Source organism: Sciurus vulgaris (genome assembly GCF_902686455.1).
Source record: "Sciurus vulgaris genome assembly, chromosome: 6".
Classification (NCBI taxonomy): Eukaryota; Metazoa; Chordata; class Mammalia; order Rodentia; family Sciuridae; genus Sciurus; species Sciurus vulgaris.
In genome coordinates, this window is record NC_136466.1 from 90332267 (window position 1) to 90357171 (window position 24905).

A 24905-nucleotide genomic window follows, 5' to 3' on the forward strand; every position below is an offset into this window, starting at 1 on the left:
TGACCTTGTCAGCTTTTGGTTCTCTGGCAAGGCTATCTCTTCTCCCTAACCTGCTGTGTGGCCTGCCAACTTCAGTGCCAACTAGGGTCCCCCAAACTGTGGTTGAGGACTCCTCCTTTCCAACCCTGGGATCCCTCTGCATCTTTGTTTCCCAGGTGAAGCCCTGGCATATGTGTTAAGTGCCGACGCAAATTCCACAAGTAGACTATCAAATAGAGTAAATTGTCCCTGTCAGGTTCTTTCCTATGCAGCCAGTATCCCAAAGGAAGCTCACTTTTTCGGGTCCCCAAGTGGTGGAAAGATGTTTTTGGTAGTTGGTGGTTTGAAAAGATTGTCATTTGTGATTAATTATTTAAGACTATGTGTTTAGCATAAGACATCTGGATAGGTAATCAATGAATCATGAATTTGTTGTTAGGTTTTATATTGTTTTGTTTTTAGCAAAGTGGCATATTTGGACAAATGAGATCATGGCAAAACAGAAACAGCTACAATGGACCTGAAGTCACCTAGAAGAGTGGTCAGGATAAACACAGTTAAATACTCTCACCAGGGTATCTGTAGGTCATACTAAAATTTTCTTTACAGTTTAGGTGTTTGATATAGTAGAAAGAATAGTGAGCTAGAAATTTGAATCCACCAAATTTGAAGTGTCTTCCAAAGACTCATGTGTTGAAGGTTTGGTCCCCAATGTAGCAAAGTTTAGAGGTGGGGCTTTTTGGAAGTAATTGGATCACGAGGATCACAAGGACTCTGACCTCATAAGTGGATTAATCCATTGATTAAATAATGGACTACAGGGAGATGGTGGAGTCTGTGGGAGGTGGGACCATTGGAGGAAGTAGATTACTGGTATCATGCTCTGGAAGAATGTTTCTTGTCCTGAGCCCCCTACCCCTGCTTCCTGTCTTCCTTAAGCTGAGCACCTTTTCTTTATAACACCCTTGTACCATCATGTTCTACTGTGCCTCAGGTCCAAAGCAGTGAAGATGGCTAATCATGGACTGACACCTCTGAGACCATGAGCCCAAATTAATTTTTTTCTCATTTATGTCAGGTATTTTGGTCACAGCAATGAAAAGCTAACACAGTGGCCTTGGCCAATTCAACTCTTTGAATTCAGTTTTTTCATCTGTAAAATGAGGACATTTGTGAGTTGTAAAATTCCTTCCAGTGTCAATTAATGGTCTAATAATCTGGCATTGAGATGATAAGAAAGCTCAGTTGGAAGGAAAGAGTGCTCCAACATTGTCAGAAATTTTTTTCTTTCTTTTTTCTTTCTTTCTTTCTTTCTTTTTTTTTTTTTTTTTTTTTTTTTTAAACCAGGGCACTTAATCACTGAGCCACATCCCTAGCCCTTTTGTATATTTTACTTTAGAGACCCAGTCTCAATGTGTTGCTTAGGGCCTTGCTAAGTTGCTGAGACTCACAATCCTCCTGTCTCAGCCTCCAAGTCACTGGGATGGTAGGTGTGTGCCCAGCTTGTCAGGAATTTCAAGACAACCATAAGGTTCAAGAAGTCTTTGCCAATTATTCACAGTATGGCACTGAGCCTACGGAAGCAGCAATGTTCACATATGAACATACAATCCTATTGTATTAATTCGCAGGCTCTAAGGCAATGGTTATCAACTGAAGGCCATTGCCATTCCCACCACTCCCCTAGGAGACTTGACAATGCCTGGAGACATTTTTGGTTATCACAAATGGAGTGAGGTTGATAGCATTAGGGGCTAAGGGGCAGAGGGGTGCTACTGGCCTCTGCTGATTAGAGGCCAGGGCTACTGCTAAACATCCTTACCACAAAGAATTATCTGGCTACAAATGTCACTAGCTCCAAAGTGGAGGTCTATGAATACAAGAGCTAGGCAGGTAGCTGAGTGAAGAAATAGGCAGGTGACCTGGAAAGACAGCCACCTCTTTAGGTTATGACTGTATAGGACTGTGAAGGAATGGGGGCCTACTGTTGTTGCACTCTTTCAATTCATCCAAAGTTGCAAATCTAGATTTTTATACGAGCTCACTTCCCTTTTAAATCATAGTGATAGCTTATTTAATTCCTTCAAAATACTAAACTTCTGGAGGGAAAAGGTGAGATTTGGACAGAAGACCTCCAGTGTACCTCCATATTAAATCTTAGACAGCAAAACCAACTGTGTCCCAGCATCCAAGAGGGATTGTTCAAAAGAAGCATGACTGACTATCTCAGCTACTGTGAAATTCTCTAAGATTAGTTTCAACAGTGTTGGGTTGGGGACTGTTCTGTTATACAACCAGGAGGAGAACTGCATTTAGCCTATATTAATGTTTGTTTTATTTTAATGAAAATTTGATTTCGTCTTCTTTCATGTCAGTTTTAATCTGAAAGACCCAAGCACACGTAGTGGTGATAAAGCAAAGGCCTTACCCAAACTCTCCACACCCTTTAATGAGTCACCCCAGCCTCAGTTCCATGGGTGCCGTGACTTTCTTGGGAGGAGTGGTAACTACTCAGACTTCCTGTTTCACCAGGGGATGAAATCTGGAGACTCCAGAATCTTTTGTTTAACAGGGGGCCAGAGGGAGCCTGCAAGGATTCTGCCCATGCCTAATACAGAAGAAAGATGTTGACACTCTTCATACCTAGTTGGACTCCTTGGAAGGATTTTACCCTTCTCTGGACCTGGGTTTTTCATTGCACATTGATGGAACCTTCATTGGGCCTTTTCCTAGCTTCAGACATCTGACTCAGATGCTAGACACCAGCACTTTGGAACAGTTGGCATGGACTCTCTCAAGTGACTAAACCCTGATGCAATGTTTCCATTTTCTATCACTTAATATCAGCTGGACAGTTCTGGAACCCAAAGGTTGTTTACTAGGAACTTTTCGTGGAAGGTCAAAATGCATTATGGTTTCTAAAGCGTCTTAAGGTCTTTTCACGTTGCTGCCACACCTATTGTGACTGTGCTACATAAAACACCCCTGTGAAGTCGGTATGGTTGGTCTGACAGCACTACAGGTTGTTAGGTTCTAAGATCTAGGGTTGATCAATTTCATAGATAGTGCAGCAACCTACATAGCAGCCTGGAGTCATTTCCTGGGTTCAAATCCTACCGTTTTCTGTACAAGCTTGGACAAGTTACTTTATTTCCCTATCCTTCAGTTCTATCTTCTATAAAATGAGAATAATGTTACCCACATCATGGGGTTGTTGTGAGAACCATATGAGCTAATATATAAATAAAACACTTAGAAAATCCCCTGGTACAGAGTAACAGTACAGGTTAGCTATTAATATTATTTTTCCAGATGAGAAAACCACAGCACAGAGTAACTCTGGCGTCCTATGAGGCAAGGGCTCCTAATCATTTTACTGTAGTCCAACGAGGAAACCAGAAAACAAAGTGCTGAGTGACATCTCAGTCCCCTGACATACATCTGGGAGGTTGAGAGTTGGAAATCCTGGTCTCTTGACTCCAGAAACAGTGTCTTTCCATCTCACCATGTGGCTTAGGTATCATAGCAGTTCTGAGAGAACAAGCCATGAAGGTATAATATGTCTGCAACACAGCAATTGTTCATGTTTTGAACAGAGTCAAGAATATTTCCATTAAATAGTGCTGAAGTATATGAAGACAATGGCCCTGTGCAACCTACAGGGGCAAGTGGGAGAAAAGAGTCCATCAGTCCAGAAACACAGTTCCTGAAAATCCACGGAACCATTGCCATTAAGTTGTCTCTGATATGTGTGTTCCCACACATCAGTAAAGCACTCATTCCCTACAGAAAGTTGAGTTAAGCCAAATATGCCAAGTTGAGCTTGAAGTCAAAATAATTGCCCACTCCTGCCCTGGAGAGCTTCAAATATACAGCAACTTGCTAGGTGTCCAGAAATTGATCACTTCATCATCAAATGATCCAGCCAGGGGAGCAGTTGCTCCAGCAAGAAGGTTAACAGGCAAGAAAATGAATCAGCATCTTATGGTTACAAATATGTTTCTGCTGCTCTGCCAAAAAATTGCTGTGATTTTTTTTAAGTTCAGATGCCTAGATATTTTATTGCTGAAAATGTCAAGCCACTGAAGTATTGTTATAATAACTGGCTATGCCATGATAGCATTTCATGACTGTTTTTCTGTTGTTATGTGGTCAGCATTATGGATTCTGAATAAATTTGAGCTATTGCTGATCTGCTTTCCAGCATGCAGCATTATTGGTTCTGAAGAAAGCATTAGCTTTGTAGGCTGTGAATGCATTAAGAATAATACCAGGGTACATGTATTACCAAACTTTTATATATGCTCTTTGTGTCCTAATAAAATACTTACAAGGTCCTCCAAGGGGCCCACCTCAACTAACCTAGGAGTTCACCCCACCTATGAAGTTAATATAGGAGCATGCCAAGTCAGGGCTTTTCTGTTCCTATATATAATAGCATGTGATGATTTTTAGAAGTGGCTTATTTAAAAGCTTTGCACTTTCTTGGAAGAAGGGTTCATATGATATGACTGAATAATTATTATAATCATTGTACATATTCATTAGAGAAAATTATTTTTCAAGTGTATACAGAACAAAATATGCTAAGTCTTGATTCTAAAGGAGGCTGACATCTTTCTCCTGCAGGTGTGCCTCACTTTACATATACCTGTGTTTTTCTGAAAAGTCAAATGTGCATGAAAGTGTACCTAGGCAATGTACAAGCTGAGTAAGTCTCTCCTTGGGTGTGTCATCAACTAACATCTAGCAGTTACACAGGGACCTTGCTGACTCAAGTCAAATCTCTCCATTGGCGTTGAGAACATAGCTAGATAATCTTTTGTGATCACCCAGGCTCATATACTTCTCATTTAACAACATCTACACAGAGATCTTGTATGTAAGACTTTTTAAAACAAAAGACCTTATTTGAGAAGAACCAAAGTAAAACTAGAAATGGACTTACTCAACAATTAAGATAGATGAATATCAGTAATTAAAGCCTATATAACCCAGGTGTGGTCTTATTTAATCTTTCCTCACAAAGGAATTAGTAAAGTCTTTTAGCCCTGGGTGGCTTGGGTCAGAGTCTCACTGTCCTTCTTACATCATTCTCCTTTGGGGTTCCTGATGATCACACTCCCTGTGGGGGTTCCCAGATTCCCACTGCATTCTCTCAGCCTTCCTCTCACCCTGCAGAGAGCTGCTTTGTTACAGGTACAGCTATTGGTGTTTTCAGTCCTGATTTCCTGCTCTCTCTGCACATTTCTGGCTGATATTTACCTGATGCTTATAGTTTTCCTGAGCTTTCCTCTCATGCTTTCCTCTGCATTTAGTCCCAAGTTTGCACATTTTCTTGATCTACCCCTTAGGTTAGGTCTGACATAGCTCACAATCTTTCTCAGTTGGGCTACAGAGCATCTTCTGGCTTCTGAGGAGCCTGGACTGGGGACAGAAGAGATGTGACTATGTTGTAACTAAGCTTCAGATGTGGCAATTTGGCTCTGCGCTCTATCTTGTGGAGCATTCTAGGTAAGATTGTCTTCCAAGCAAGATTTCCTTGGCAAACAAACAAGGAAATGGAGAAGTTTGAATTCTCAATGATTGGAAGCAGTTTTATTTATTTTTTTTTTTTAAGTCATCATAGTCAGAAATTTAGGCAAGTCTCTACTGTATGATTCTTTTACTCCACATGGTGGTTCACTAAGGTGGGTATGTAGCAAACCAACTTCTTCATGTCACTTGGTAATGGCAGAGAGGCTGGGCTTAGCAGAATCTGTCCACCAAGGGCCTATACATGGCCTCTCCAACATGGCAGTCTCAGGGAAGCTGGACTTCTGAGCTGGAAGCTCAGGACTCCCCAATTGTTCTAAGAGTCAGAAATGGAAATTGACAGGTTTTAGGGCCTAGGCTCAAAAACTGCCAACAAGTCACTTCTGCATTGTTCTATTGATCAAAGAAGATACAGAGTCCGCCCACATTCAAAGGAAAGGCAATAGACCTTTACTCTCAATGAGAAAAGTAGCAAAGAATTGTGGCATCTTTAATCTACCACAGTTTAAATGCTGCCATCCTTGGTTTAAATGGCCACAGAATGACTTTCTTCTCCCACTTCTCTTTCTGACCTGTTCCCTTCCTGCTCTTGCACTCTACCCTGGCTAAAATGGTCATCAGCTGAGTCAACCTATATTGAAATGTGTGGTGCGAAAAATAGCTTCACATTGTCCACTGTATATTTCTAAACTGGATTCCAAGAGCACTGTCGGTATTCCTCATTTGAGCTTCCACTGTGTGAGGTGAAGAGGTTTCTCTGGGTTAGGATTGCCTGATAAACATAAAGGCCATGTAGCTAAATTTGAATTTCAGATAAAATAATAAACTTTTTAATAGTGTATCTCAAATACTGCATGAGATAGACTTACACTAAAAATTATTGTTTAGTGCCATAGTCCTAATATTTTACTGATATGATCAAAGAAATTGTATGTGTGCATACAGATGTGTGTGTGTCTGTGTGTGTATCACAGTCCAACAGTGGCAACAAGAGTCAGAGAATCCTTTCAATTCCTTGACTTTTCTCTCCCAGGACATGAGGCTCATAACCAGATTGGGTGAACGTGAAAGAAATTCAATGCTATCTGAGATCAATCAAATCTTACAACTACCACTTTGCCAAACTGCAAATGAGTGGTTTTTAATAAACATTCCTGTTTAGCAAATGCTTCTACAATTTCTTTTCTAGTTTGAAGACAATCTCTGCAATTAACTATATTGTAAATTTGAAAGGTCAGTCAAAAAACCCTTATTGAGTATGTAATATGTGTTAAGTGAACAATGATTCACAGGTGGTTTTTGCCTGGGAGGAGTTCAGAGACATGGAAGATATGAGATGTGAACAGACCATCACAAAGCAATGTGATACATCTTAAAATACAAAGAGCAAAGTTCGGTAGATGTGACTAACAGGGCTCAGGGAATTTGGCATTACAGTGGATGACATTTGATCTGATCTTGAAGGATAAGTAAAATTTCCATGTGAGAGAAGGAGGACAAAGTCATTCTCAGCAGAAAGAAAAGAAAAAAATACAGCAAAAATAAATACAAAATTGTGCAAAGTAACAGAGAAGATTTGGGTGCAAAGTTAGCACGGAGGAACTGGAGCCCAATTTGTCAGCCTTACCCACACTCCAACAGCATAGAAAAGACCAGGGAGTGCCTCGCTCTAGACTAAAAGATAACAAACTCTAGAGGAGTAGATAAAACTCTAGAGGAGGAGGAGTGAAGCAAGTGATCACAGGGCCTAGCAAACAACTAAAAGAAATGCAATTGGAAAGATGCCTAATTTCTGCAAAGACTTATAAAAAGCAATTAATACTGTAACTCTAGCAAATTTTATACTCTCATTATGGCAAGTACCACCTTTCTATGTGAGCCTTGCTTGGAGGACTGCATAAAAGAACTGGCTACTTTTCAGTTTTGGAGATGATGAGCAGGCATATTTTCCTGGTAGGCAGTTCCCAAATATATTACGTGAAAAAAGGGGCAAAAACTTCTGATGATTCTATAAATTCTGTAATATCAAGATTTCCAGCTGGCCAGAAAGCAGTTCCTGTGTCTGCTAAAACTTTATATGCTTACATATGGCATAATTATAATTTATGAATGGTATATACAGCCCAGTGGTCCAACATGGGTAGAAGAACAAATAGTCAATGACTTTGTTAAGAAAATAACAGAACCTATATTTTTTATGCTCTGACACACCTTCAAATATCAGATGTGTCCTTCACAACTTTATAAATTTATCTGTTAAAATTGAAAGACACAATGAGTTACCACTACAGTTTTATGAGAATGACTCAATTAAAAGTAAACAATAAGTCAAAAGATAATGCTAAATGCAGAAGAGGACATAAAGTAGTTAAAATGCTTGTATATATCTGGTAGGAATTCCACTCTGGAAAAAGGTTTTGCAGTTTCTTATGAAGCTAAGTTGAATGTAGCTATTTAACCTAGAGAAATAAAATCCTATGTCCACACAAAAACTTGCATATGGATGTTTATAGGACTTATTCATAAAAACTAAAATCTGAAAATAATTCAAATGTCCATCAACCAGTGAATAGATGGAATTATAGCCACATAGCATAGGAAAAATCTACAGATGCAAACAACAGGACATTACACCAAGAAAAAGAAGCCAAACTCAAAAGAGTAGAATGATTCAATTTATTTGATATGTTGTAAAAGAAAAATGCCAGAGGAACAGAAAACAGATTTCATGGGAGGGTGGGTTGCCAGCAGCTAGAGGTAGGGGAGGGGACCTACTGATAAGCACTATAAGGAAATATCCTATCATCTTATTTTTGGTGATTGTTACATAGCTATATAAGCTTGTCAAAAGTCATTGAACTCTACACCAAAAAAATGTGCAAGTTATATCTCAATAAACAACAGTAATAATTTTGTGTATAAAATTGATGAAAAAAAACTTGATGGAGGCATTATCGTGAATTTTAGTTTGAATATTGGTTTGACCATTTTTAGTTATAAAGGCTTTTAATCCTTAGCTGTTTTGTTTTATTTGAAGTGTTAGGGGTTGAACCCAGGGTCTCCCACATGCTAGGCAAGCACTCTGCCACTGAGCTACTCCAGTTCTGAGAAACTAGCAACTGTGGCATTCATCATATATACTGAACAAATTTCTCTCCTCTGTAGCTAGAAAAGTCTTAGTTATATACTACATTTGAAAGACTTGGGAAAACTATCACTTAAATCATTTTCTGTGTGTTAGTTTATATTTAGAGCTCTGATTGAAACTCTACCTGCCATATTAGCAAAAGAGAGGGGTGGGGGGAACTCCTGCACACTCACACAATGTAGTCAAGTCAGTCATGGTTTTGAGCACTTCTTCATATTTTATGAAGCAGTTCTGCATACTAAAGGGAAGGTAGGGAGAGATTTCTTTGACTAGATTCTGTCTGCACCAACCCTTTGTTTCTTAGAACACTGAGAAAGACAAGTCTCAAACCACCAAAGAAAGACTAATTTCACCAGGTAGCAAGGCTTTCTTCCCCAAAACAGGTTTCTTATCTTTCTTGTTTTGATAATCCCAGTGATAGGATATAAAATTCCTGAGACATTCCCTAAATAGACAGGCAGTGCTTCTTTATGAATTGCTAATCTAAGTAAATAAAAATGTTTTTTTAAAAGGCAGAGGAAAAAATCAGCAGTCTTGAGAAATGCAAGGAAGGAGTAACCCTTAGACTAATTTTCTGTGGTGCCATGTAAGGTATCTCAATAGACAGCTGGCACTCATCAGAAGACCAGGAGAAAACAATCAACCTGAAAATCCACATAGCATCAGAATCACACAGAACAATCTTAGTGAGGCAAATTTCAATGAAAGCACATGCTATGAGTGCTCTTGTGAGCTGCTAGTGGTAGGCACACCTCATATCAGTGCCTTTCCTCCTGCGGTGGTGCTTTCATGAAGTGTGCAGGCTGCCACAAGCAGTGACAGGGTCTTCTGAAACAGGGAAGAGGATCACACCCAGCAGGATCCTGCAGTAAGCACGAAGTGCAACTTTTCCAAACAGGAAGGCATTTTCATGTTTTCCAATGCTGCAATCTTTCTCTCAACCACTTCAATTTGCTACTGAAAGTTGTGGCTAACCACTTTTAAATGGCATTATTAGAATATTTGTCTTTTCCACTGCCTTCTTAACTGATCTCAGATAATGATCTATTACCCCAATTAAAAGGCTTTTCTAAAAATGGAGATTTCCTCTACTCTGCCTTTAATTTTTAACACACACACACACACACACACACACACACACACACACACACACACAAGAGCTTGGCACTTTTCACAAATTCTCTCCCTAACTGAAGTTACTTGAAGTAGCTAATGGTCCCAGCAGCTGGGGAGGCTGAAGCAGAAGGATCATGAATTCAAAGTCAGCTTCAGCAAAGGTGAGGAACTAAGCAACTCAGTGAGACTCTGTCTCTAAATAAGTTACAAAATAGGGTTGGGGATGTGGCTCAGAGGTTGAGTGCCCCTGAGTTGAATCCCCAGTACCAAAAAAAAAAAAAAAAAAAAAAAAAAAAAAAACTAACTAATGACTGGACCCTTTATTCAAGTATTTAGTATTTAGTATTACAACTGCTACTTGTTTCAATTTCAATTTAAAAGGTCCTAAATGTTTACTTACAGACTGAATTTTCTCATCATTCAACCCAAAGTAAGTGGTTTCCAGAAGATTGTGTATATGTCTGGAATGGTTTGGAGTTGTCCTCAGACACTAGAAAATTGCATTAATATCCTTAAATTATAGAAATAATTATGATAGCTAAGCTTTGCAAGTGCCAGATCCTTTCCAAAGCACTATACTTGGAGCAAATTATTTGGACTTCACAGCAATCCACAGAAGTAAGTATAATTCCTTCAGCAAAGAGAAATGAAGTCATACGCTCTTCCTACATCCACAATCCTGCCTCTGCCATCTAATTCACCAATTACACTTATCCCGAGTTAAACAATGACTGCCAAAGAGAAATTTGGAACAGATTAATTTATTGGGTTGCTTAGACATAAGAAGTTCTCTTCAAGCAGCAACTGGAAGGACTAGATTTCAAACCAAAGAAGGAGAAAAGGTGAAAATATGAGTCCAGTTCACTGGATTGTTTATGTCCTTTCTTTGCAAATGGTGACCTTCAGGTTTCATGTCACTGATATAGAGATGTCTGGTTTCCAGGATGAGTTGTGCAAGATCCCTGTGGGCCAAGGGTCATCAGCAATGGACTGAACGCACATGCTTGATGTTTAGCAAGATTCCTATTTAGGCTCAAGTCAATACCGTGTGGCAGCAGATCTGTATGTTGTTGGGGGGACTAGAGTTTGGCTGAATTAATATGGACATATATCATATACTTTTATATTTCTCTATTCTCTGAAAGCACTGGCACACTTGCCACAGAAAGGCCCATAAGAGCTGAGCTCCAGTTATTTCTAATCTTCTCTCAAACATTACATTTGGAAGCTACTCTGCACATAATGCTTCCAAGACTTCTATGGGAGACAATATACATTGGGAGAAAAGTTTTCTTGATGCTACTAGTATTTTGACATCTTGAAGCCAGGGATAACTATTCCATCATTCAAAAAAATAGAGAAAACAAAATAACAAAAGTGATAGATATTTTGGATTACCTGTGTCTAGTCCATCTTTGGTTCTTTTGTCACTAGTAAATAATGCTTTTTGTAGGGGGAATAGTGGGGATTGAACTCAGGGGCATTTGGTCACTGAGCCACATCCCCAGCCCTATTTTGTATTTTTATTTAAAGACAGGGTCTCATTGAGTGGCTTAGTGCCTCGATCTTGCTGAGGCTGGTTTTGAACTCGCAATCCTTCTTGAACCCAGGGTTGCTTAACCACTTGAACCACCACATCCTCAGCCCCTTTTCCGTTTTTTTTTTTTTTGTTTTTTTTTTTTTTTTTTTTTTTTTTTTTTTTTTGAGACAGGATCTCACTAAATTGCTGAAACTGGGCTTGAACTTGTGATCCTTCTGCCTCAGCCTACCAAGTTGCTGGGATTACATGCTTGTACTACCATGCCTGGCTAGTACACATTTTTAATTTCCATTTTTTCAGATATCTTCCTGCTCAGTTATCAGAACATGAAAGGAATGTAAGAAATTGGCCATCAGCCAATAGAGCTGCTAAAATCCCAAGAACTGTGTTTCACATCAGACCTCTAGGTTGGGATGAGGGAAAGGCTGACATTGTTCCCGCTCTCTCCCTCAACTCTAGCAGAGTACCGTAGCCATCAGACACAAGCACAAGTACATCTGACTGGATATATGAAAAACCTTACTCAGGTAGAAACAAGAAATTCTGTCAGGTAATTTCCTTTCCTAACCCTCAGGTTTTCCCTCATATTATTCTTTCGGATAAAGCAATTATTTCCTGAATTTCCCTTTCAAACACGAATACTTGGGAAATGACAAGCACTCAGTAATATTAATTTCTTTCTCAAACTTTCAAATGGATTCTGACCATCGTCAAATGCCACAGGTCAGTAACAGACCTGTTGAAACAAGAAACTGCCTAAATATGGAAAAAGGAACTAACTTCCATTCTGTGCATTAGTCTTTCTAAGAGAATGTAAGTAATTGTTCACACTGAAAATATCTTCTAATCATAAACTCATGTGATTGCATCATACTAGTTAGAAGACATAAAAACAATTCTGAATAATGATAATCTGATTACCATACACTATCTAATGTAAGTGAGCAACAGACAGTTAGGACCTGAGACAGTGGTCAGAAAGCCATTATGAAATCTTCAGTTGAGCCAACTTCCTAGGGTTCCTGTCTCCCAAAACCAGTCCATAATGTAAAATGAGGAACAGGTACCCAAGATAGATCTTCGCCTAAACCCATAGTATTGCAGTATCTTGGATATAACCAATATAACTAAGTAGACATCAGTAGAGAATTAAATCAACCCACAACCAAGAGTCAGAAGTTTACCTAAATACCTCTGCTTTGTTTTTCTTACAGGATTCTCAGCTTACCTGGTACTATTTTTAGCCACCCAGTTAGTATGGACTTATTCTTCCAATTGTTTTGCAGAAAACAAAAACAGCAAAGACCTAGCCCCTGTTATCTGAGATTGTATCTTCTAGATACAGGATGTTTCAACTGAAAGTAATTTGCAGAAGATTATAAAACAATATGAAAACCACCATAAAATGTTTTAGAAAGTTATTATACAAAAGCTACAGATTTAAATTAAAAAGTAGAATAGGTTTAATCAGAAAGATCTCCTGAATGACGTAGGTTTAAAACACATTTAAAAGATACTTATACACTTTCATTTTCAGTAAGAAGAGAGAAAGACACCAGCAAAGGAAGGATATTGCACTGTTTCTAGTGGGAAGAAAGTGGTATGTAGAAATTAGAAGATTTAACTAGACCTAAAAATGTAGCAAGCACTTCAGAAGGAAAGGAGGAAGGAAAGGCAGACCCTGAACTTCTATTAGAGTTTTGAATGTTGACTAGTTCTGCACTTGAAATATAACTCCTCTTAAATAGAAAGTGCTATGGAAAACTTCAGATATGTTATGTTTATTGTCCCACAAATTATAAAACTATTTCTAGTGGAACATTGGAAAATATAGTAAAACATGAAGAAATGGTTTAAATTTTTCCATAATGCAACTGTCTAAAAATAACCTCTGTTAACACCTAGATTGTGTGTGTGTTCATCTATGACATACTTTATTGTATTGTAATTTGATATGCTACTGAACATGGAGTTTTGTATATTTTTGCTTTTAATATTTTAAAACGTTTGGTATTTTAATAGTCATCCACTTTTGATATTTTATTAATGTGACATTACTTATAGGACTTTTTCTGTTCCTCTCATTTCATTGACGCTTTCTTTATTTTTTTTTTCAATTTCCATTATGTTTGGCAAATAGAAGCAACTACAAATAAAATCCCCAGTTATATTGCCTGAAAGAAATAATCATTATCTTAGGTTTATAATTAGCATATTTTAATTTTTCTAGAGTAAAATATTCAGAGTTAGCTTAGTTAAAATCTGATACATCTTGATCTTTTGAACAATACAGGATTTATCTGTCACTACTTATTTCAAATTTCTTGTGGGTTCTTAGAATATGTTTCTGATTCAATTTGGAAATTAGATGTCTTCAAATGAGTGAGGAGACACTTTATCATTGTTGATGTCATTATGAAATCCCACTGATGAAAGAAGTGAATCAAGCCTAGGGCATAGAGTCCTCAGTGAGTTCATAGGTTCAAAATGTTACATTGTCCTATTCTTCCCTCACCTAAATAGTGTGACATGGACCAAAGTCAAGCATGCCCTTTCCAAAATCAGCTTATCCTACTCAGGCACAAAAGCAGTAGTTCATTTTTACTACATCTCCATGGGGGCCATTTAATTCAAGAGAGAGATTTAAAAAGCACTATTTTATTAAATGTACCTATTCGAAATGACAATTCTTTTTCTTCCTGAAAAAAAAAAAAGAGTCATATCCATTGTGCATTTGAGACTCTTATTAGAAATTTCTATCAAGTTGCTTGCTTCAGTAAGCGGATGATGACACATAATGGGGGGTGGGAGGGGGCAAGAATGGAGGAAGGAGGGACTGTATAGAGGGAAAAGAGGGGTGGGAGGGGTGGGGGGAAGGAAAAGAAATAACAAAATGAATCAAAAACTATTACCATAGGTAAATGTATGATTACACAAATGGTATGCCTCTACTTCATGTACAGAGAAACAATACATATGTCTACAATACAAATAAATTTTTAAAAAAAGAAATCTCTATCAAGTTTGCTTGCTTCAGTATTCTCCACAGTAACAAACATGGGGAAACAGCTTTCCCATTTATAGTCCATGGTCCACCAATAGAGGAACACAACATTAGAGAAAGAGTTCTTATTGAATGATGAAGCTTTTCTCTGGAGATGCTCTTGTGCCCAGCATTCTTGGCAAGGTGATAGGAGCAAACAACTCTTCTATGCCTTGCTCTTCTTCTATTTCTAAAAGCTGAAGGTGTCACAAGAAATAGAGCACTTCAATGAAGGGCGAAAAGAACAGAGGGTGAGAAGGCATCCGTGGTGGCAGCTCCACTGAACTATTAACCTCACATCTCCACTTGCAGAGTACAGTGAGCCTTCCAGGGCCTGGCGGCTGCAAATGGCCAAGACAAAGCTGGCGATCTTGGCTGACAACTTAGGGCCGTGTGTATGTGTGTGCTGAGTGAGAAAATATGTATAAACCTGTTGTTTAGGTTTAGTCTCCTGTAAAAATATTATAAGATAAAATATTTTCACAATCTACAAGAATACTTTCAGATCACTATATTAGGCACTGAAGAGGAAAATTCTGAGACTGGCGATTTCTTTCTCTTCAGAGCAACAAGCATTCCCTCTAAGCAGATGCGGGAAAACACCTTCCCAGGTATTACTGTGAGAACCGGTTCAGCCAGGCCTATGCTAGTCAAACCAAAGCAAAACTTGACAGCACCAGATTCACAGAATTCCAGGAGAAAACTTCTAAGCCCCTGAGGTGAGCGATGTTGAGGTAGCTCAGTGCAAAACTTAAAAACAAGAACAAGAGACCAGTTTTCATCTTCAGGTTTTCTTCCTTGTGTCTCTTCAAACCATCGTGACATTAAGTGGATGGCTACATAAAAGCCTTAGATACAGGAATGAGATGAACACAAAGGAAGTAGAAAAAACTTAACTGAAGTCAATGCATGAAGGTTGAGCAAGCATTCCCCTAACGTGTTTCTACGTTGTAGCTAGTTGCACATTTTAGAGTGCAATAGACTAATCAAGCATGAGTTGACTCAGCAAAATGACTATTTAGCAGAACTAAACAGTGAAAATAATCTGACAGCTGCTTAAATTACATAAACTATGTATCAGTGTTTAATGATGAGACCTAAGCTTCAGTAACACACATGACATATCATAATACTATCTCAGCATAGCCAAATTAAGTGCTCTGGAATCCTCAGAAAGAAAGAAAAGAAGAAACTGGAAACTCTGAAGACTAATGGACCCATAACACAAAAAAATCTGGAGAACTAGGCCTGCCCACTTCTGGGAAGTAGGAATCCATGGTCTAAATGTTCAAGAACCAGGAACCACAGATTGTCTCTCATCCCAGTTACGGTCCCTCAAGGATCCCTTGTCGCAAGGATGGCACAGTTCATACTGTAGACCATGTGAATGGAGGCCACTGGAGTGGCACAGCCTGACAGAGATGTGTTCTGGACAGAAAACAATGTCAGGAGGAGCAGGCTACTGCTGGCATGCTCCACCCCCAACTGTGCTTCAATCTTTCATGTGACTATTTATTCAATAACTATTTGTGGAGAACTCTGTCAGGTCTCTTTTGGTTTAAGGTGTCAGGAAACCCAAGTCAAACTGGTTTCATCACAAAATGGAGTTTTTTGTTTTGTGTAATCGTCCAGGGGGATACAGGCTTCAAGCAAACTCTCTGTCTCCCTTCCCTTGGAAGGAGACACTCCATTTCCTCTGTGTTAACTATTCTTTGATAGTATTTTATAAATTGTTCAGTGCTTTTAGTAGTTGTTTAAACTACTAAAAGAAAAAAGATCCTCCCAGATAATGATCACCATTTTCTCCTGCCTTTATTATTAATTTCAGACTCAACATAATCATCTTTTGAGAACATTAACATATTAGTCAATAGTGAATAAGTATCCTCAGGAATAGAAATGGGCACACTTGTAAAAGAAACAGAGCTAATGTGGTCTGAATCAGAACTGTGGGTGGGGCTCGGGCACCTGTGTTTTTAACAACTCTCTGGTTATACTTGTACATGAGACCACTGACCATCACAGTCAACAAACAACACTGAGAACTGGTTCTGTATTTAGGAAACATTTAAAGCAATTCAATAGATATTGTGATATTAAAATATATCTAAATTAGACTACTACGTACCTTTTTACTGGGATGTTAGGGTTTTCCAAAACATTTAAGACCCACAGAAGATTTTAAGCTTTCCTTGAATTTCATTCCTGATGCCTACAGCCACCCTCAGATAACTTCCATTACCCTACAGGGCAGTATCAGGGTAAAACTTGAAGCCCCTGTTTGAATTGTTGCAAAGATGTTTGGATTACATCTTTGAGATATTAATGTGTGTTCCTTTATTTCTCCCCCGGTTGTTTCTCCCTTCCCTTTCAATAATTCAGAGAGAATGGCTAAGCAGAGGAATGAAACAAGGCAAAACCAGAGTAGTCTAAGCCCTTCCGGTTCTGGTTGTCAAATGCCTAGGAACTTAAACAGAAAATATCTGGGGTGGAGACAAGATATTTGGAAGAATCAAGAAAGAAAGATTGGACATTTATCATCTCCACATTCTACCACCACCATCACTACTATTGCATGCACAATGATTAGGACTAAGTCTTCTAGCTAGTGATAATAGCAGAGATTTGGAATTCCTATAGAAAGAACCTAAGGGACTATGAGTCCTAGAGGTAAGAAGAATTGTGGTAGACCTAAGCAGATGGGACTATAAAAAGCTGGGCGTCTCTCATGCTCCCTCCCCGACCCAATGTGGCACAAAAATAGCAAAAGTTTTCCTGAGCTCCGCCCATCTTCACCAAGATTGGCACAGAAATAAGAGAGGGAATTAAAGAAACTAAGTGAGCCATATGACACAGACAGAATACTGGGCTATCTTGCTTCAAAAGACTGAAATTCTTGGTCATTTGACATGTGCTAATATTTTTCTTGGGGGACAAATGGGCTTGACAAAGATGGACTGTCATTTGGAGCATGCATAACCACAAAACTTGAGCCATTCTATAACCCAGAGATAATCTGTATACAATACCAAAGGAGGGAGAAAAGCAGGGGATTACTGACAAAAACTTTGCAACTATTCATAAGAATTTTCATATGCTAGTATGCAGTTGTTTATTGCTGCATAACAAATTATCCCAAGACCCACCAACTTAAATTATTATAATTAGTATCTCAAGAAGTTCCTGTGGATCAAGAATTTGGGAGTGGCTTAGCTATGTTGTTTGGTTCTCAAATGCTCATGAACCAAGATGTGGTCCTCCAAAAGCTTGACTTAACTTGGAAGATCTGTTTCCAAAATGATTCATTCACATGGTTGGCAAGTTCACCTTGATTGTTGGCAGGAGGCCTCAGTTCCTCTCCAAAGAAGAACTTGAGGATCCTTACCACATGGTGACTGGTTTCCCTTCAAAGTGAGAGATTCAAGAGAAGTCAAGACAGAAGCCACATTGTCTTTTATGATAAGAGTTTCAGAAGTTGTACACTGCCCTTTTCCCCGCACCAAGATTTGATTGGTTTACGGGTGATGCCTGTGGGGGAGGGTCCCATCCAAGAGGAAGACTAACAGAAGCTGAGGCTCAGGAGTTACCATCTCAGAGGCTGACCACCCCAGCTTGCAATTTTGTGATATTTCCACTAGAGAATATATAACACTTGACTTGATAAAGGAAACATTCTAATGTCCATTATCTCAGATGGAAAAGGCAGAGGCAGCTTATCTTGCTTTCAAAGGGAAAAGGTGTACAAGTTGTGTTCTTTAAGCCAAAGTGGAATAAACTCCTTTGTCCCAGAAACAAGACCAAAAGAAGAAATTGCATTCTCATAGCTTAGACCAAAGAAAACAAAACATTAAAAAAAAAAAAAAGTGTGCCTAATATTTAATTTTATTTACTCTTTTGATAGTTTCTTAAAATCATGACCCTTTTACTCATTGTAGCTTGTGAAAACAGCCAACTTAAGACCTGGTAAGGAGAATTGAGTTTTTCCAGATATTTGCCCAAGATTTTCCAGTAGTAACTAGAGTATACCAATGACTAAGGGAGATTTCCTCCTATACCTTCACATTTTATAAGTCTCCCCAAACCTTTATATAAACCCCTTGGGAAGGTGGGTAAATCACAAACAGCAGAATGAGGATTTGAGCTAAAATTAAGATGCAGAAAAGTAATGTAGGCTGTTTTTATCACAACATAGAGTTTTTAGATTCATGTACAGAATTCCCACTGCCCAAGTATTCTGATAAAAATTAAATCAATGCTCAAAGCAAAAATATCACTTCTTTAATTTATATAAAACAAAATATTTAGTGACACAATTCATTGGGTCTTTCAGTCAAAACAGCTTAAAAAATTTGAAGAAGTTTTTAAGCAAAATTAAGTAATATTCCTGCCTCTGTTAAGAATAGCAACAATAAGAGAATAATTAGTATGCCAAACTCCACATTAGGCACAATTTCATATCATTTGTATCCCAGAAAAGCTGAAAATTGTGCATTATGACTTCCAATTTTCAGAGGAGATATCTGAGAGTCAGAAAGCTTAAATTACTTGCTCAATCATAGTAGTAAAGCCCAGTTTAGAACTCCTAATTCCACACCCTGTGTTCACTTCCACTAAGCACTGTCTCCAATAAAGTGGTCTTCTTTTTTTAATGTAAGGCAAATTCAAACACTTTGAGGAAAATATGTACAACATAAACATCATTCGAACATCTTATATGCAACATAAGACCATCATTTTCAATTTCAAGTACCCACTGTGCCCAAAGTACTTCAAAGATTTCTTTTTGAATCATATAAGCTCCAAAATTGAGCAGTGTGTCATAGCAGCCCAGCAGGATGGAATGTAACACTGGAAATGAAAAATTCCTTACCCCACAGTGGGCCTTGCAGTCTGAGCTATTGATGAAAAATTGCTCAGGCCAAATGTGAGACAAAAGTCTTGCTCATTGACCAGCTCACCTAAGAGAAAACCTCAGAATCCTTCATTTGATAGTGCATTCTTCATCCACTATATTTCTTCATTCCTATCCAGTTGCAAATTCAGAAGGAAAATTTTGGAACTTCTGAACTGTCCTTGTTAGATGAAGATATACAAGTTTTTAATGGAGAAACTGAGGCACAGGAATTCAACTTTTTAGACCATATAAATGGAAACAGTTCAAGAATGTTGCCTCATGACTTCAGATGCAGTACTTGCCTTGTTCTTACAACATAGTCATATGCTCGAAGATTCCCAGTCTTTCTGAAAAATAGCATAGTTGATATAAAAAATCTATTTTAAGGTTAAAAAATGCAGAAGTTTATTATTATTTTAGTACTTTGACTTGGAGTTCATATTAATCTAGTTCAGATTATGAAATTATTATTTTATCCCTTCATTCTTTGTTGCTGTATCATTGCTCAGAAATGTTCTGAAATGACTTTTTGCAAGTCTGAGGAAAGGCAGATAACTGCAGGAAAAAAAATTTTAAGAGGTAGTTAAAATTCAGTTCTCAGATGACTCCTTTACAGTATTCATGTACCTCACCAATAGCATGCTGGCATGGGTAAGAAGAAAAATTATGCAATTATTATGAAACTTCGTGTTCAACAGTAATTTTTACTTTCCAAATGGGGGGAGAAAAAAAGCAGTCCCCTCATTTCACGTAGTTTCCTCCAGAGTATTTGCTTAGAAAAACAAATGAGGAAATTTACAGCATTAATTCAAATCTGTTCATGATTTTCTTGCAGCTGAGGGTCAGAGTCACTGTGCGATTTAAAAGCCCAATTCTTCCCGCAAAATCAGAAAAAGACTGAAATTCCATAGGAAGCCCAAAACAGTTTTTTAAAAAGTGAAATGTTTAAAAGTGTAGCATATTTATGTTTCATTTTAATCTTTTCATATAGCGTTTAGGAAAATACTAAGGCAGAATTAGTGTTCACAAGTTCCACCATACAAAAAGCTTTTCTGTTTCTGGGGCTATAGAAAATACTGAAATTCTCTTTGTAGGAAGACTTCCATCAGTTTTAAGGAGACAGCTGATATAAGTGCACTTCAGATGCTAATCACACAAATTCCTCAGTTATTTGAATGTCTGATCTCTTAGAAATGTGCCTCTACCTATATAAATGTGATTTCATTTTAGTAGATATGTCTGGACTTTCAATAGAAACTAGAAGCAGATAAAGTTTCAATTTTCTTATTGAAAGTATTTTCTATAGGTCTTATATTCAACAGAGGACTAATGTAAATAGAACTAAGGGATACATGGGACCTGCTAATACTTGGGAGAAGAATCTCCTGGGTGTGCTTATTGGTTTTTCCCAACCATTTTCTTTGAGGGTTCATTTTACATCGATCTCACACCTTGGAAAAATACAGATCTGAAGGGTCACTTGAATGTGAAATTTTCCTCTTTATAACATGGAATAGAAATTGAGGGCTTTTCATATTGTCATGGAAATGACTCTTTGTAAATACCGTTCAAAGGCTATTTCAAGCCAGAATGAGCTAGAACAATGTTTTCTTTTTCTTTTCAATTATTGAAGTAGGGGTTGATAGAGGCTCTGGTCAAGACTGGGAGGAGGAGGCAGGGGGTGCGGGGGTGTTGGGGGGCGGGGGGAAGTGTGCCTGAAAGAATTCCTCTCTTAGGCCAGTGAACTGTGTGGCATATTTTCATTCTTCAGGTCAGGTCAAAAAAGTTGCTTGTCACATATCAGATTCACAAATACACAGCCTATCGAGAAATGGAGAGATAAAGTAGGAAAAATGAGAAAGGGGAAATGAGATGGAACATTGACTGTGATCCATAGTTAAACAGAAATGTTGAGTTTTATACTGGAAATTATAGCTCAAATATACTACTTTTCAACATAGGTGATTGACTTATTGTTTAAACTAGAACTTGAAAAAGAATTCAACAAATAACTAAATACCTAATTAAATCACTTTTAATATTTGTACCTCTAGGACCTTATTTTCCTCTAACAAACTGCAAAGGGATTAAACCTTTAGGTCAAGTTAGTAAATTTAAAAAAGAAAAATAGAATGAATTGAAGATGGGGAAATGATAATGACTTTTACTTTTAAAAATACCCTCATGCTGAGACTATTAAATTGAATTTCAAGTTGTATGATCTCAATGTTATTTTAATCTCTAGCCTTCTTAGCAATTTTTTTATTTTCTTTTTTTATAAGTGCAGTATAGTTATACATAATAGTAGAATTTGTTGCTACATATTTGTACATGCACACAATATAACAATAAAAAATAAAAACACAAGAGTCTTTTCTACTTTGAACAAGTTAAGAAATTTAGGGAAACAAATTTAGGGAACAATCCTGGATTTGTTAAGCTTACGGACAGTTGTGAGCTTTACTGTTGCAAAGCTAGGCTTTTCATGTCACAACACAGTTTCATATCCTGTCCCTCCCAGTAGGGGCTCATCCTTTTACAAAACCATCAATCCCTATAACATTTGTTCATTGAGTCCAGGAAGCAGTTGAAGGCTCTGTTTGCAGCAACCATCCCATGACTACTCCTTTTCCTTCGAAAGAAAGGTAATGTCTTGCCTCTGCTAACTAGACTTGGGGAGCATTTGGGCAAGTCAGTTACCTTGTGGCAACCAGCAGATGTCTGGAGAGTACTTAAAGCATCTTAGAATAGAGATAATGAACTGTTAATACTAAATGTTAACATAGGAAACACCATTTAAAAAGGACCTAGCTTAATGGAAAGAATATCTAAATTAATTTGAATTCCATTACCTTGATTTTGTGGAACTGGCACCCTAATGCCCAAGGGTGACTCTTACATCTTAGCCTTCCTTCCAGTTGAATTTGGTAGCACTCAATCTTTAGGTGAGACTGCTGTTTCTATGCTAAAATAAAATCTGCAGCTGGCTTCTAAGCCTTACTTTGTAATTCAATTGTGTCCAACCCAGTGGGAGAATGGAGTGATTTTCTCCTCTCTCTATTCAATGACATGCCTTCCATTTAGAGGAACATTCATAAATGTTTGAGAAGTGTGCTTTTAACATTAATCAAGAAATTACATAAAATGAACTGAGTATAACCACTATTAAAGATTAATATTTAATACGTAGCACTTATAAAGATAGCATGATTCCATTTTCATCACCCTGAGAGGAAAAAAAAAAATCTCCGAGAAATTCACATAAAAAGATAGTTCCCAGTTCCAGAATGGAGAGGAAAAAAAAAAAAAATCTCCGAGAAATTCACATAAAAAGATAGTTCCCAGTTCCAGAATGGAATTAAGGTCATAAAAAAATTTTTTTTTTAAAGGCAAAGAAAAAGGAATACTGGAATTAGGATTGAGAAATACTCAGATCCTGAATACTTGTGGCACTGACTTAAGAATTTCTTTCTGTTTTAAAGTAGGTGGTTCCTTTCTCAGCAGCATCATGCCAATCTGAGGACTTAGGAGAAGGTAGAAACATGAAGGCTTTTTAAAGAAGGCCGATCTTATAATGAATGATAATGGAAATTCCTCTTATTTGAAAGAATCAAATACATTCTCCAATGCCAAGTATTTTTAGCTTACTTCTACTAATCAGTTAAGCCTGAAGGTAAAATCTTAAATGTGTATAGTTCTTCACATTTTATGAAACTTTCTGGTATACTCTCTTAGCTATATATTTTCTTCATAGCACTTACCCACACCTGATAGGGTTATTAGTCTATTTCTTTATCATCTTTCTCCTAGTGCCGCAATGCAAGCTCCATAAAAGCAGAACCTTTGGTCTTCATTGCTCATCCCTCTATCCCAGCATGTGGAACAGTGGTACATAGTAAACAATAAGTATTTGTTAAATGAACAGACAAGGTATATAAATGTGTAAATTATATTTCATTTCATTTGAACCTTAAAAATCCCTGAGAAAAAGGAAGACAGGTATTTCTCACCCTTTTTACAGATGAGAAAACCAAGACCTTAAAACACCAAATTATTTTACGACAATTTAAACACTTAATGGAGGTTAGCGCTATTAGAAGGGTGGGAGCTACGAGAGGTCCCTTCTAGTAAGGTTTTGCTGACTTGTGCAGAGGGTTTGAGCTATGGCTTAACAAAGATTCATCATAATCAGAATCAGTCCATTTTCACTTTGCATAAAGATTCATGCAAATAAAAAAGGGAATAAATTCATGTCCTTATAACTATAGTTGTCAACCTTCCCCAGCCTTTTCTCTTTAATTACTTTCCTATATTAAATTGTCCTGGGAAGGTATCTGTTGTCTCCTCACCCACCTTGTGCTTTTGATTTCTCTCTTGGTATTTTTTTCTTTCTCTGTATAATTAACATGACAATATAGATGTCATTTATTGAGCCCTCTTTACACAATGCTAGACATTTTCTGTTTGTTCAATCACAATAAAGAAGATGTAGATCTTCCAAAGTCCAACTCTTTGCATTTCTCCACACTGCACTCACAGAAGTCATGGCTTCTTGGAACAGTACCAGGGAGTACATTATCCCTCAACCTATGATGGTTAGCTCCAGGGTGTCATGGAGTTCTATCTGTATGTGCAACTGGAGGCCTTATTATTAGTATCCTAGCATTCATGATACTGTGAGTTATATTGAAGTAACCCAGGACTTCATTTAGAATTGGAATGAGAAAGAACATAATGATCAGCCAATAGTTATTCTGAGAACACTCAGTCCCTGTTGGTAATCATTGGATCAGACTTATCTTTTCTTTCTTTCATCAGTCACACCAAAACAATTTTGTAAAGATAATCTGCTTTATTTGCTTACTTTTATTTCTACCTGCTGCTCCTTTTCCCCTTTCTTTTACATCTTGGTAAACAGAGTTTCATGAGCATTTGTAGAAGGTGACCCCTAAGGATTCTCATGTCCCTCCCAGCATTCCGTGCTAATGCTGCCTCTACACTGGTACACAAGTGTGTTTTATCTCCACCACAGCCTCCTGCTAGAGCAAGGCTGACGTGGAAGGTTGCGGGGACCCAAATGGGTTTCTTCTATTGAGAATGCTGACCATGAAAATAAATTCTTCCTTAACTTGACCCTAGGGTACTAAGAGTTTGTGAAATTATTTGAGAAAGGAACCAAGTTAAATAAACATGGTTTCATTGGTGAATTTATGACACTTTACAACCAAGATAAATTTTCTTGGTATCAAGTCAAGTTCTGACCTCTGCCAGACATCTGCACATATTAGATGGGAGCCTCACCAGAGTATCTTAGGTCTGAGCAGGTGCAGGCTATTCCTTCCAATTGTTAAACAGTATGTGCCATGTTGACCTTTAGCCCAGACAAGACAGAAATGATTCTGAGAATGTTCATCAGTAAAGATGAATGTCAGGGTTCAAGCAGTAGAAGAAAGAAGGCTTGCCAGTCAAAGTGTCAGGGAGGTGGGAAGGATAGGGAGTTTGGATCTTTTTTGTAAGGTTCCTGCATTTCCAGATGACAGAGATATCTGAGAAAATCCAGTCCTGTATGTGCTGGGATATAAGTCAAAGAACCACTTTATATTTAAGTCTTTATGAAGTCTATCATATTCCATTTTGGACAAATATTATT

The 24905-nt window shown here is 37.8% G+C and overlaps 1 long non-coding RNA gene across 1 annotated transcript in view; it reads right to left on the reverse strand.

The window, feature by feature from the left end:
* The window catches only part of LOC306663102, an 87183-nt gene extending 64052 nt beyond the window's left edge, over positions 1-23131 (reverse strand). Inside the window, exon 1 of the long non-coding RNA XR_013764349.1 lies at positions 23017-23131. This is a non-coding gene — a long non-coding RNA (uncharacterized lncRNA). The remainder of the gene's footprint in view (positions 1-23016) is intronic.
* Between the last annotated feature and the right edge of the window lie 1774 nt (positions 23132-24905).